The sequence below is a fragment of the Amblyomma americanum genome, chromosome 3 (assembly GCF_052857255.1).
Source record: "Amblyomma americanum isolate KBUSLIRL-KWMA chromosome 3, ASM5285725v1, whole genome shotgun sequence".
Classification (NCBI taxonomy): domain Eukaryota; kingdom Metazoa; phylum Arthropoda; class Arachnida; order Ixodida; family Ixodidae; genus Amblyomma; species Amblyomma americanum.
Genome location: NC_135499.1, coordinates 114,414,338 through 114,428,960, shown reverse-complemented (window position 1 = coordinate 114,428,960; position 14,623 = coordinate 114,414,338). Strand labels below are relative to the sequence as shown.

The window sequence follows — 14,623 nt, the reverse complement described above, 5'->3', positions numbered from 1 at the left end:
TAAATAAAAGCCTGCAATGCATAAGGTTTTCTTACGTTGTGTATGGTTGGAAGTGAGGCGAATTTAGTCTAGTTTTTTTTCTTTCGTGCGCGGCAAGCAGACAAGAGGGTTTAAAGCGCCGAAGCTGCAGCTTGGCAGGAGGACAGATAAAACCATTTGAGGATAAATGTCATTTTATTTCCAAATACCAAATCGGAGCCACATTGTTCGGCATTCGTTTTACATTGTGTTTATTTTACACACGGAGCACTTTCCTATGCAGTGGCTTGCAGGCCAGCTTTTTGGGTTAAGCAGCCCTGTCTGTCACAGTAGCGCCGACGTTGGCTGAGAGTGGCCTCATGAACTTATCAAACACTACAGATAGTGTGCTTGCGGCGTGGGCATCCCTTGCTGGGCAAACGAAAAGGGGGCACTGCTCGAGTCGAGGCAATAACAGTTCAGCCAGCTGCTGAGGCAGGTTGCTCTTTTTTATGTGCGGCAGGGCAATGTCAACAGCTTTCTTAACGGTCACAAGGACCTTGACAAATTCTGACTTTGGGAATGTTAGCCCACCCCTTGATTGCAGGTCAATAAGCCCCATCAGCACGGGACTGGGTCCATCCGACTGGTGGAGGGCAGGGCAGAAGCTGCATGTTCTCCGCTCCTCAACTGCTCTCGCCACGAACCCTGCTATACAGTATTGTGCGTTTTTATCGCTGACACATTCAAAAATTTCCCCGCCTCAACTGCTGGCTCATTTGCGGTGAAACTGCACACACAGCTTGCGTATTATGGTAACTTTTGTATCGTAGCAAGTTTGACAATGGTACTTCCTTAGTTCAGGCGCACATGATGCGAAAACGTGTCTACGAGAGATCGGCGAGCCAAAACCCGCAGACGACGCTTTTTCGCTGAGAACCGGCAGTGGCGCCATCTGTTTTCGGCAGCGGAAAGCGTCGCAACTAGGCCGCCGAGGCGAGCATTGCAAACAATATTCTTTAAAAGGTAAAGCCTCGTTAAATCATTTGTTCTGATATTTTTCCGCTTAATTAGTCGAAAATCTTGTAAGCGCTTCAGTAGAAGCAGACGAAACGACAGGAACGGCATATTCAAACGGCCCGCGCTTCTTGCAACGCTCTCTTCGACGGCCTTGTCGTAGGCTTTGCGCTACCGCAAAGAGATGGCGCCACTGCCGCCCTTCAGCGAAAAAGAGTCGTCTGCGGGTTTTGGTTGCCGATCACTACTTAGACGATTACGTTTTCGCATCATGCACGGCTCAACTAAGTAAGTACCGTTGTCAAACTTCCTACGATACAACAGTTACCATAATACGCAAGCGCTGTGTGCAGTTTGATCGCAAATGAGCCAGCGGTTGAGGCGGGGAAACTTTTGAAAGTCTTCATGATAAAAACGCACAATACTGTATAAGCGGTGCTGGCATTTGCTATGGTTGATGGGGCCGCTGCACTGAAATAGAACATACCCATATTAGTATAGGGAGCTTGACATTCTGCAGTGTATTCCCATTTGTGAGAGCTAAAAAAAAAATCAGGTTTTGGCACTAACCTATAAAAAAGTACCGCAGAGCAAATTTTAGACAGCATGTAGAGACAAAGCTTGTGCATAAACCAAATATGACATTTATCATGTCGCCACACAACGTGCATTACCTCAAAATTTTCTAATTTTGGGCATTGATACCACTAAGGTGTTATAGCCTTGACATAACGCGAAATGATCGCTTTTTGGTGGCACTTCACATGGGTGGAGTAGGTGAACGAGTGTGCACTCATGAGGCATCGCTTCCAGGGATGTTAAGAGCTCGTCAATGTGCATCACAAAACCTTCAGTTCCCGTGAACCCGAAACAAAAATATGCACACTATTCATATAAGCCAAATATATTTATTAGACAAATCGCTGTTTGCTGCAAAAGAACAGCACTAGTAGTCCAGCGAGCCAGCCAAGCGTAAGCTCTTGAGAAACATTTGATGCAAGGTATACCTGGCTGGGGCAACTTGCGCTGTCTCGGTAGAATCGTGCGTTGCCTATGCTGTTGCTTCAGCCGAAACATGAAGTTCGGAGGACGTCACATTCAGGGAGGCACCATGCATAATGCAATACATGTAAAACAGTTACCACCACTACTAAGCAGCAGCCACATAAAAGCAAAAACTGCTTGTAACACATTGCCCATCGGCACAGCAGGATTTGCGTGCTCGTGTGCTCTGAACTGTAAAAAATTCCAGTCAGCAGGCAGGCTAAAGCACTAGTAGCTGCTCGCATCGTGAAATCTTAGTTGTGCAAGGGCCTGAAATGTGATAAGCTTTCTATTTTGAAACTAGAAACAACCAGTTCACAACTATGAGCACTCGTCCCGGAGCTCAAATAACATGCACCTACCTCAAAACAGTCTGTCCGTTTTCAACGTTTGAAGCTTGGGATGGGCACAGGCTGCCAGTCCGCAAGATCTTGCATCTTTTGCATCCAGACAGTCGTTTCCGCCAGCCATTTTCCGCAAAGAACTGAAGAGGATCTCGACGGGGCCGCTCGAGAAGTTCCTTGTTAAAACATAAAAGAAGCCGCGCTCTCGAGAAGGTACTTAATGCATAGTACCGTAGATTTGCTTGTCAGCTAGATAGCTTCGTAGGTTTCAGCACAAAGAAACTTTTTCCCGCTCCTTTTACAGGCATTGTAGAGAGTTTCGAGGTAGTCTGGGAACTCCTTCTCCAGCCATTGTAGGCGTTCGTCGGTAGCGCAAAAAAAGTGCATTTGGTCAGGCTTTCTCATATGCACATGTGCTGTTCGGTTGGCCACATTGTGGATGGCAAACCACTTCTGCATCATCTTCATAAACAATATTGTTGCGTCTGCGTTCCTGAACGGTTCTGCCTGAAGGTGGTAACTGGGGTATTCTTTCAAAAAAGAAAGCGCCGAGATAATTTCATCTGAAAACAGCTGCACTGCTCTGCCAACATGCATCTTTTCAAAATTACTTGGCTCTATGTGCTTGTGTGTCAGGAATCGAGCTGGTTTCATAATCTCGTTTTTTTTTAAGGACATAGAGCTGCTTCACAAACTCTCCAGTTATTGGCTGACTGCCATCTGTAATTTCCCCGTCCAGGAGAAGGCTTCGCACGTTTTTTATAATATGACACTGCTTAAAGGACAAGAATAGGCTTCTTTCTGGATCACATGGATGACTGACCACTGGCTTGAGTGAGCCATTGCCCAGGTGGCGCATCATTGTGACATTACTTTTGTGGTTATCCGTGACGATCCGGATGACGTAGAGGCCACACTTTTCAGCTTCAGCGATCACTTCTTTTGTCAGCTGATACAGGAGCTTGCCACTTAATCGGCTAGTGAAGAAAAAGCCGCAAGGAATTTTGTACGACGTGAACAGGCCTGTTGCAACGAAACACAGCACCTTGTTGGCAAGCACGATGTTGTTTACCTTCTCTCCTGTTCCGGCGTCTTCTCTCACAGTTTGCTGACCAAAAAAGCAGTACATTTTACGATCGTAGATGTATTTGGAGCTTATAGCCATTTCATCCAAAATAATTGAGGAAAACCGCGGCTGCTCTTTCAGCTGCCCCAACTCTTGCTTTAAGCGTTCTTTCATTAATAGTGTGATCCCACTTTCACTGTTGGATTTTCCAACATGGTGAAGTAGCGTGTTTTTTGAAGGCAATTTCAACAGCCCTCTGTTGCGTATGTAACGGTATACGTTAGGGGACAAGTAGTACAACACTACACATTCCCGGACGAAGTCTGGAGACCACACGGGCCGTTGTCTTGACGCATTGGCGATCTGTTCCTCTAGGCAGTCTTCTAAGCAGAACTGGGCTTTGCCGATCTTGTCCAAGCACTTTCTCAACGCCGAGTGGAGAGTGTGGTTTTCAAAACCACTGAGCTTCTGTTCTAGGCGGCTGTTTTCTCGCTGCAGTCTCCCGATAGCATCTGCTTTGCTGATAATAATAATAATAATAATATAATAATAATAATGTTTTATTTTATCCAACTGTTTACAAAGCGTACATTCCCGCACCGCTTAAGCACTGTTGTGCTTGTCTGCGGTGCCGGCAGCCTGCGAAATACACATGTTTTCTCGGTACCTTTCTAGAACTAAATCACTGGCTTGACAATCTTATCAAAGTACAACAAAAAAACAAGAGCACATGTTACCGTCGTCGCTATCTGGACAGCGGAAATTTTTGATTAAAGCACAAGATCATTCACAGTTTTTGTACACAAGCGCGACATGTCATCATCGTTAGTCTGTGGACAGATTGAATTTTGTTAGTAACTAAAGAATTGGGCAAGCATACACAGATACTGCATCTTCTCTACGACACGGGGAAATTCCATAAAAAAAACAAAGTAAAAAGTCTAATATATATAATTACACATCTAGACACTTGAATAAAGAAAATGAAATAGTGAATGTGGAAATATACAACGTAACACATATACAGCATGTAATGTTAAGGTGCAAACCTTTTTATAGATTTTTAAGGAAAACATCCTTTAGTACTCGCTTTACCTTTTTTATCGATGTATGGCTGATCTCGACATCGGATAGTTTATTGAATAATGCAGGCACATAGTAAGCTCTGCATCGTTTGCCATAATTCGTATAAATTCTGGGGACGCTGAATCGTTCTATGTTTCTTAAGGTGAACTTGCTTTGAGGCTTCTCTGATTTAAACATATTGTCGTAATAGAACCTGGTATAGATAGTATATCTCTTGAATTCTTCAAATGGTAGTAGGTCTCCTGCTCTATACAGGTCTTTTTTCTCTTTACCCTCTAATAGCACACCATACAAAACATTTGAACACATTTATAAATTACGCTGGTAATTTTCTTTTTTAGTGTTTCTGAGCAAAACCCGTACAGTGTAATGCCATGCCGTAACTGTGCTTCCCCCAAGGACTGGTATACCATTCTTCTTATGTTGACAGTTGTGCAGCTTTTTATATGATACATTTTATGATACATTTTATATGAACAATTGCACTCTCATTCGGTTTACATTCCTTGAATCCGACTGCTTGCGCGGAAGAAGGTCATCGGTAGTTTGCGTTGCGCAATCAAGTGCCTCACTAGTCTGCTGTAATTCACCGACTGCATCTTGTGCACTTGGTTTCTCGTATCCTGCACCTTTAAGACTTGTTTCTTCATCTCCTAACCAGGGTGCATGAATCAGGCTATCTTCATACACTACAGGAAACGAGCAGGCAGAAGTTGCCGAATGGCCTGTGCTTTTTTCGCGACCACAGGCTAAACCAGCAGCTTCATCAGGGCCGCTCGATAAATTTGATGCCCTTTCTTGGTTTGGAGTAGAATTCTGCGTCAATCGCTCCAACTTACGTCTTTTTTGTGGCTGTTGTGGCTGCATGTAGCTTCGGTAACCCGCGAACACGCTCGGAACACCATCCCGTTTCAGGCGCCGCAGCTTTGTGGACCCTGAAGTATAATCCTAATCTAAAATGTGAAGGCTGCAGATGACACTGCTAGCAGACGTGTCATTTGGGACAAAATCTTTTCTTGATATGGCCTTCAGCCATGCTTGGTAGCGATCATCATTCGCGGGAAATTTGTGAAAACTTATGCCAAGTTTTTTTTCTGTCAGAGTGGCAGAAAGGTACGCAGCAGTAAATTTATCTGAAAAATACAGAAGCAGATAGAATTCTGGTGCGAAGCTCATGACAGAGAACCGATGCAGTTTTCATCACACAGCAAATAATTTAATTGCGGGATCACATTAGCTACACGAAACCACTCGTACCTACCAGGAACACATCCAACATAGCAAAACAAAGCCCAGAAAGAAGTTCTAGCTTCAAGAGCAAAAACGCAGAGCTCAGAACTGACTCTCGTGGTGGCGTATAAACAATGCACGAGCGCTTATCGTAATTAATTATGTTGTTCGAGCCAGAGAGAGCTTCGCTCTAAAGTAGCTGCCCAGTACTTTAAAAATCGAGTGAAAGGCACAAAAAGCCACAAAAAGCATACCTGAGTTTTGTCATACAGCGCGGAACATTTTGCAAAAAAAAAAAAACATTCAGCACGATGGCATGCAATCTGGACGAAATGTTGCCCGGTAAAAGCCTCGGTTGCCCCAGTCGGCTTTTAGACGACCACAAAAGCTACATGCGAAAGCAATCCGTAACTGTTTAACAACGTACCTCGACTTCTTTGTAGCTGCAAGAAGGAGCCGAAAGAAATTGACTTCGTATTCACTGTTCTTCTGCGTGAAAACGTGCCAACAGGGTTGATGCCGCCACTGAAATCGCAGGCAGTGCCGGCCAGGCGAGCGCCGCTTGAACTTGGGCTAAGGTCGCCACCTCGCGGCATGTTACGGAGTTAGCATAATTACTAGGGGTGTTCGAATATCAAATTTTTCGAATACGAATCGAATACGATTAATTAGTTCCGAATATCGAATCGAATATCGAACAATCTAGGACAGACGCATTTAACCACTACAAAACATTTATTTGAGCATTCAAGAACATCGCAGTTCAACTATCAATGAGTAAATGAACACAAAAGGTGTGTGCGGCTGCACAAAAAGCGCCAAAGTCTAGAACAATATTTTTAGAATAGTGGAATTATCACAGAAAATGACTAGTACACAGCACTGATTAAGGCTATCTTGCCATAAGCACAAAAGCACGTTGCTGGGATGAACATTAAAGGTTGTCGTGAAGGAAAACCAGCTGCTCCACATGGTCAGGCAGAAGTCTTTCCCTTCTAGCTGAAACGACTTCTCCAGCCACAGAAAATGCCCTCTCACTTGGCACTGAAGTGGTGGGTATTGCAAGGTACTTCGTACACAGCTTTGACAGACTAGGGTACCTGAAAGAACCCACGCTCCGCCTCCAGTCGCATGGGTCACTGTCTCGTTTCAACAATGCCTCCTCTGAGTAAGCAGCAAACTCCCATCCTGCAGCAGAAACTGCTTCAGTTTCCACAGCATTCTTCACTAAATTGTCAAATGCATTCCAGACATTAGAAGACTGCTGTGCACAGAGTTCTGGCCTCTGTTTCTTAGCTTCTGGGTCAGGAGCACACCGGGGCAGATTTTGTAGCACTAAATCTTTTAGCCATATCATCTTTTCCTTGTCGGCTCTGAATACGGTGGATTTGAAGCGTGGGTCCAAAAACATGGCCAGGCATGCCTCCTTGTCCTCTGCATACAGGGGGAACTTTGATCTGATCGAGCATGCCAGGGCTGTACGAAATCCAGTAGTACCAGAGAAGTTTGCAAGATAATGCAGCATTCCAAAAATGAGTGGTATTTGAGCTGAAAGTGATGGATACGTATCTGTACTGGCGATAACAGTGGCTTCGAAGACTGGCTTGAGCGTTTCTACATATTCAGAAGCCTCTTTCCATTCCTGTGAACTGAGCCCATCAATGCTGTTGTCTGAAGTGGCAAGGTCAACAGTGACTGCCTCCTTTAGTTCCAAGAGACGAGATAGCATTAGGTACTGGCTGTTCCATCTGGTTTCTACGTCTTGCACCAGACGGAGAGGATCTTTGCCTGTTTTTTTTTTTTTGGTATTCTTCTAGCCTTTTTTGTGCCAATGAGCTGTGCTTATAGTGACCAACAATGTGTCTGGCTTTCTTGCACAGACGATCAATGGGCGGCGTACGAGATCTTGCGTCGTTAAGGGCTAGCTGCAGGGTGTGGGCAAGACACGATCGCTCAGTCCACGGGAGCCTCCTGACAGCGGCACGGATGTCGCGCCCATTATCTGTCACGATGTATTTTTCACAGTTGTGGGGTATCTCCCACTCGCTGCACATCTCGTCCAGCATAGCTGCAATGTTTTCAGCACGGTGACTGTCAGCCATATGACACGTGTTAAGCGTGAACTGCTGTATTTGAAAATTAGGAGCTAGGAGATGGCAAGTGAAGATTACGTAGCTTTCGTTTGCTCGCGATGTCCACATATCGCTGGTAAAGGCAACAGCTGCAGTTCCGCCTTCAAAAGCGTTGCTAAGCTCCATTTTCACCTTCCGCGTATCGTCATACATGCGCGGAACAAGCACCCGCGAAAGTGTAGAGCGCGACGGTAGGCGATAGTTAGGAACAGCAGCTGCCAACAGCTCTTTAAACCCGCGGTCTTCAACGGCGCTGTAGGGCTGCAAATCAAGCGCCACCATGGCAGCGACCTTCCTATTTAGTGCTTGCGTCATCTTTTCTGAAAGCGGCTCTGTCGGGCGCACAAAGTCGGCCATGGTCGGCTGACTTTTCTCCGGCACACCTGCAGCCATCTTTCGATATTCTTTCATCTGGGCCGCATGCAGCTTCAAATGGTTGACAAGCGGCGTTGTCGTACCTGAAGGCGTTCGAAGCACTTTGCTGCACGTGGTGCACTCCGCCGTCGACGGCGATGTCTTCACAAAGTATTTCCATACAGCGCTCTTTCCTTTTCGGTTTCCACAACCTTGGTTCGCCATGGCACGAATCAGAGTCGGACGCGCCGTCGCAGGTATAGCCACCAAGAAACTCACCAGCACAATCACCTACAGCATGGCCCGACGTTACGCATGGCTCTGAGCGCCGCCATGTTGCTATGTCGATGTCGATAGGACTTGCGGACCGAAACGAACGACGGTGTCCGCAGTAAAATATTCGGCTAAATACGAATATTCGCGTCGCATCGAATATTCGAAACAACACGAATACTTGGTTTTCGAATCGAATACCAATACTAAAAATATAGTATTCGGTTAATATTCGAAAATTTAGAATATTCGCACACCCCTAATAATTACATTTCTCCGCTGCGCTACGCGCCGAATGGGACAGCCTGAGCAACGGCGCGCCGCCGGAGCTGATCGCGGAGGCCACGGACGGTGGCACTCAGTGTCTTTCTTTTTGCTTTCGCCGGGCATTAAAAGAATAGAAATACACACAGCCGCCTTGCACATGAGGAGAGAACGAACGCCTGCGCGAGCGAATCGGAACGCGTTCGAACGAGCAGCGCTCCGTCGTATGATTGGCCCAGCAGATAGAGGATCCACATGGGATACCGTGTGAGGCAGGAGCTGCCGGCATCCTGCCGATAGTGTAAGGAAAGACGAGATGTTGAGCGGGCCTCTGTGGTGAGCATACGCGCCATATGTGGCGAGTGCGTTGATTTTCGAGGCGCACCTTGCGATATGTGTTCCCGGATGTTGACACCACGCGGATTCGTCAGCTGTGCTGAACTCGCTTTGGTCGCTCCTGAAGACCTAAACGCAACTGCTGGACTTCCGTTCGATAAACGTTCTTCCGGAGCTGCCACGTCGTACTTTGAAACTTCCCGGCACCTCAGGGACGGTGGTGTTTCTGCTCGCGCAGCTGCTGGGCTCGACATGCAAGTAGCAGGGAGCGTTCTGCGTCCTGGCGGATGACTACAACGTGTCACCGTGGCGTGCTTGTTCCAGCGTGATGGTCGTATAGTGAGTACACAACGCCTCGTGCAGTTTCCCAATTCAGTGTTTTCTTTACTAATGCGCTTGCGCCTCCGTGTAATGCTCCTTAGTAAGCATTGCACTGGGTCGCAGGAGACTAAGCTCGCGAGACGGTTCCCGCCGCAGCGCCTGCATTTCGATGGAGGATAAGTGCAAAAATATCCGTGGTTGTGCGACGCAGTTCGCATTAAGAAGCCGCAGGTTCCGGGCAGTAATTTAGAACCCTTCACTGGTGGCGTCTCCGTTGGTCATACATAACCACGGAGGATAAAGCAGCACATGCCGATATGAATGCTATTTGGCATCGGAGGCGTTTTGAAGGGTTTCAAGTTGACTACCTAATATGAGCGTACATGTATTTCTGCCTTTGTTGAAGTGCTGCCATTGCGAAAGGATTGCAATGTGTAAAGTAGGGGTCAGCAATAGAAGGAAATGCGAATCAACCATCAAGTTGGGCGTTGCTGCAAGCGCGGGTGTTCCAGCGCTCTAGAGAGCTCCTTTAGATACAGCATTCTCTCTTTCAGTGTTAGTCTAATGATCTGCTAGCATTATCCTATCAGGGGACCGTCTGCTTAGCGCACAAGCTCCTAAATTGCTGCTGCTTCAATTACAGGCATTTTATACAATATCATGTATTAGGGCATACAGCATCAAGGTTAAGACGCCTAGCGCTTGCCTGTACTGCTCGTAAGAATGCAGTCACTGCTGTTTTGCGATAGCAACTTTGCACATTAGTTTATGTATATCACCTCTCGCCTATTCCTTTTTTCCTGTCCCCTCACCTCTTTCATTTCTTTTCTCCATTCTGCCTGCTATCCTTCATTTCCGCTGACCCAGCTCAGGCGCTTCAGTATCGATGGCAGATCCCGGGGCAAGCAAAAATCTTCTCCTTCCTTTTTATTATTATTTTAATAGAAGCACTTACTACTACTTACTGACTAGAGTAGGCTAAGGTCCTGAAAACAGGAACTCGTAGATGTTTTTTGCCTGCGTAATCGCCACTGTGATGCCATCCGGTTTCTCTTCCATTTCCTTTTGCACTACACCTAAGGTGTCCGCTAATTGCGCTCGCGTCTGATAATACCGGGTTTACTGCGATTGAGGCAGTGCCTCTCAATGGCGAGCGGTTTGCTCGGCGGCCGCGCGTTCGCTGTCGCGTTCATCAAGCGCTTACTTGCGCGTTTTGTACGTTGTGGGAGCGTTTGCTGACTTTTTCTGCGCGCGTTTGTCGCGTTCGGTGCAGGCTCGGGGATGTGTTCGCGGGGGAGTTCCCTATACCGTTCACACGTGCGCGTACATATTTTAATGCAATGCATATAACGGCTACATTTCTGCATTTTAATGCGAAGTTATTACTAGCCCCACTAATCGAGAAGCCGGTGGCGTGTATTAGTTGGTTAGTGTGCACTCGCAGATGGTAAAGAAAATCCTATTGATGTAAAAAAAAAATAAGGTAACGTTATCAACGCGGTATTCACGTTGATTCCTCTATATAAACCCCTACTGGCTGACCTCGATGTGGCGCCAGGTTTAAGAGCGTTAGCTCTGACTACTAACGTTTGTCAAGGACGCGTCTGTCTGCAATGAAGGTAAATTTGACCAAAAGAGTAAACACGCGACCACACTATATCACATCGTAACCGAGGGCGCGTAGCGCCTCAATTGATACCTATTGTTTCGATCCGTGCTATATATAATGTAACGTGAAGATGTGCACACCAAAAGGGAAAAATATATTTACAGGGAAACAGCTTACAGCCACGCAGCCGAACAACCGGGCACGCGAAGCCCAGCAGCAGAAACGCACTTCGTCCTCTTCGCGTTCCAAGCGCGAGCGCACCAAGCACGAGCGTTCCAAGCACAAGCACAACCGTAGCATAACTCCCGGCGGCAAAAGCACCGTCCCGGTGCTAAGTGGATGATGTAGCAGGCGTGTGGTACGGTTTGAGACGGACTACATGAACGACGTCAGTCAAAGGGCTAGTGGACGACGTCGGAGCATGGAGAGGTGTAATCTCGTAGGTCACGTCGGTCACCTGACGGAGAACTCGATAAGGGCCACTGTACTGACGTAGAAGTTTCTCAGAGAGACCTACACGGCGAGAAGGAGACCAAAGGAGGACGAGTGAGCCCGGCGGATAGTGTACTGGGCGATGCCGGCGGTCGTAAACTGACTTCTGGTAGGTCTGAGATGCGGTGAGCCGGTCTCGGGCGATTTCACGGGCCATAGTTGCTCGGGAGATGGCGTCACGTGCATACTCTGAGGTCGAGGCAGTAGAACTCGGTAGTAATGTATCCAATGGCAGCGCAGGATGCCGACCAAACAGAAGGTAGAAAGGAGAATAGCCGGTGGTATCATGCCGCGACGAATTATAAGCAAATGTTACATAAGGCAAGGCAACGTCCCAATCGCGGTGGTCGGGCGAGACATACATGGATAGCATATCGGTCACAGTCCTGTTGAGGCGCTCGGTAAGCCCGTTCGTCTGGGGATGGTAAGCTGTAATGAGCTTATGCTGCGTGCCACAGGACCGGAGGATATCGTCAACTACTCGGGACAAAAAGTAGCGGCCGCGGTCCGTCAGCAATTGGTGTGGAGCGCCGTGGTGAAGGATTACGTTCTGCAATAGGAAGTCGGCGACATCGGTTGCGCAACTTGTTGGTAACGCACGCGTGATAGCGTACCGGGTCGCATAGTCGGTCGCGACAGCAATCCAACGGTTGCCGGAGCAGGACGTCGGGAAAGGTCCGAGAAGGTCGAGTCCAACACGGTAGAATGGTTCGAGAGGTACGTCAATAGGCTGTAGAAGGCCAGCAGGCAACGTTGATGGTCTCTTCCTGCGTTGACAGAGGTCGCAGGAGGCAACGTAACGCCGAACAGAGCGGTACAGACCAGGCCAAAAGAAGCGGCGTCGGACCAGATCGTATGTGCGGGAGACGCCGAGGTGGCCTGCGGTCGGTAGGTCGTGTAGTTCCGCTAGGACAGATGAACGGAGACGCTGGGGAACGACTAGCAGGAGCGGAGGTCCGTCAGGACGAAGGTTGCGGCGGTATAGGACGCCATCCTGAATGACGAACAGTTGCAATGAAGGATCTCGGCTGGCACAGTTGAGGCGATCAATGAGAATACGCAAGGAAGAGTCTTGTCGCTGCTCGTCCGCGATGTTAACCAGATCGGAGATAGCGAAGAGGCACGGGCCGAGGTCGTTGTCTCCAGGATCAGGCGGCTCTACAGGGTGCCGAGACAGGCAGTCGGCGTCTTGATGGAGACGCCCTGACTTGTAATGAACAATGTAAGAATACTCTTGGAGGCGCAACGTCCAACGTCCGAGCCGGCCTGTGGGGTCTTTCAGTGAAGACAGCCAACAAAGGGCGTGGTGATCGGTCACTACGGAGAATGGACGGCCAAACAGGTACGGTCGGAACTTAGCTACGGCCCAAACAAGAGCTAGACACTCGCGCTCTGTAATTGAGTAATTGCGCTCAGCTGTAGAAAGGAGGCGGCTGGCATATGCAATAACGCGTTCTTGCCCTTGGTGACGTTGGGCTAGCACGGCGCCAATCCCATAACCGCAGGCGTCTGTGCGAACTTCAGTCGGAGCCGACGGATCAAAATGGGCCAGAATAGGTGGGGAGGTGAGTAAGTCGACTAGCGAAGAAAAGGCCTCCTCTTGGGCAGGGCCCCAGGTAAAAGGGGTGTCTTTCTTTAGAAGGTCGGTCAGGGGGCGAGCGGTGCCAGCAAAATTTTTGATGAAACGGCGGAAGTACGAGCAGAGGCCGACGAAGCTGCGCACATCCGTAGACGACTGGGGAATAGGGAAGTCCTTGACGGCTTTAACTTTAACGGGATCCGGGCGGACACCAGAAGCGTCGACTAGATGTCCGAGAATGGTGAGTTGGCGGCGACCGAATTGACATTTCGACGAATGGAGCTGTAGCCCGGCTCGACGGAAGACAGAAAGAATGCTCGCCAGTCTTTCGAGGTGCGTGGTAAACGTGGGCGAAAAAACCACAACATCGTCGAGGTAACATAGACATGTGGACCATTTAAAGCCGCGAAGCAAGGAGTCCATCATTCTTTCGAAGGTAGCTGGCGCATTACAGAGACCGAATGGCATAACTTTAAACTGATATAAGCCGTCCGGTGTGACGAATGCCGTCTTTTCGCGGTCATTGTCATCAACAGAGATTTGCCAATACCCGGACCGAAGGTCAATTGAAGAGAAAAATTTGGCTCCGTGAAGGCAGTCCAAAGCATCGTCTATTCTTGGGAGTGGATAGACGTCTTTTTTTGTTATGTTGTTTAGGTGCCGGTAATCAACGCAAAAGCGCCAGCTGCCGTCCTTCTTTTTAACCAGCACAACTGGTGAGGCCCAAGGGCTCGACGAGGGCTCTATGATGTCTTTACTGAGCATCTTGTCCACCTCTTGCTGTATGATGGTGCGTTCTGTACTGGACACTCTGTAGGGTCGTCTGTGAATAGGAGCTGCGTCACCGGTGTTGATGCGATGCGTGACCACAGATGTTCGAGCCAAAGGGCGGTCATCGAAGTCAAAGATGTCGCGAAAAGACGACAGAAGATACCGAAGGTCGTGAGCTTGCCCTGGTAAGAGGTCAGCAGCAATCATTTTTGCATATTCATCAGGTGGTGGGACGTCAGAGTCGCGGCAGTTCGACGAGAGTGGGACGCTTCTCACCGCCGATACGACGCATTCGGCAGCAGGGCACAGCGTGGCGAGCGACATACCTTGTGGGAGCGGCTGAACGTAAGAGGCAAAGTTGAGAACCGGAAGGGGCGCTTGATTTGCCGACATGGTGACAACTGTATGCGCAAGGGCAAAACTGCGTGTAAAGGGCACATCAGGAACCGGAGTAATGATGTAGTTACCATCGGGAACTGGCGTGACCGAGGAGAAACGGACATAAGTGGCGGCATCGGGGTCCAGGCGGACAAAGTCGGCGGCGCACAGTCGGTGAACAATTGGATCCGGTGGCTCTGAAGGAACAGGTAGAGCGAGTTGAACGATGCTTGTGGCGCAATCTATAAGGGCGGAATGGTCGGTGAGAAAGTCAAGGCCGAGAATGATGTCATGAGGGCAGTGTTCGAGGACAGTGAAGAGCACAGAAGTATGGCGGCCGGCTATTGAAACACGAGCAGTACACATTCC

The 14,623-nt window shown here is 48.4% G+C and overlaps 1 pseudogene; it reads right to left on the bottom strand.

The window, feature by feature from the left end:
• Positions 1-286: 286 nt before the first annotated feature.
• The window catches only part of LOC144124022 (uncharacterized), a 66,985-nt pseudogene continuing 52,648 nt past the window's right edge, over positions 287-14,623 (bottom strand).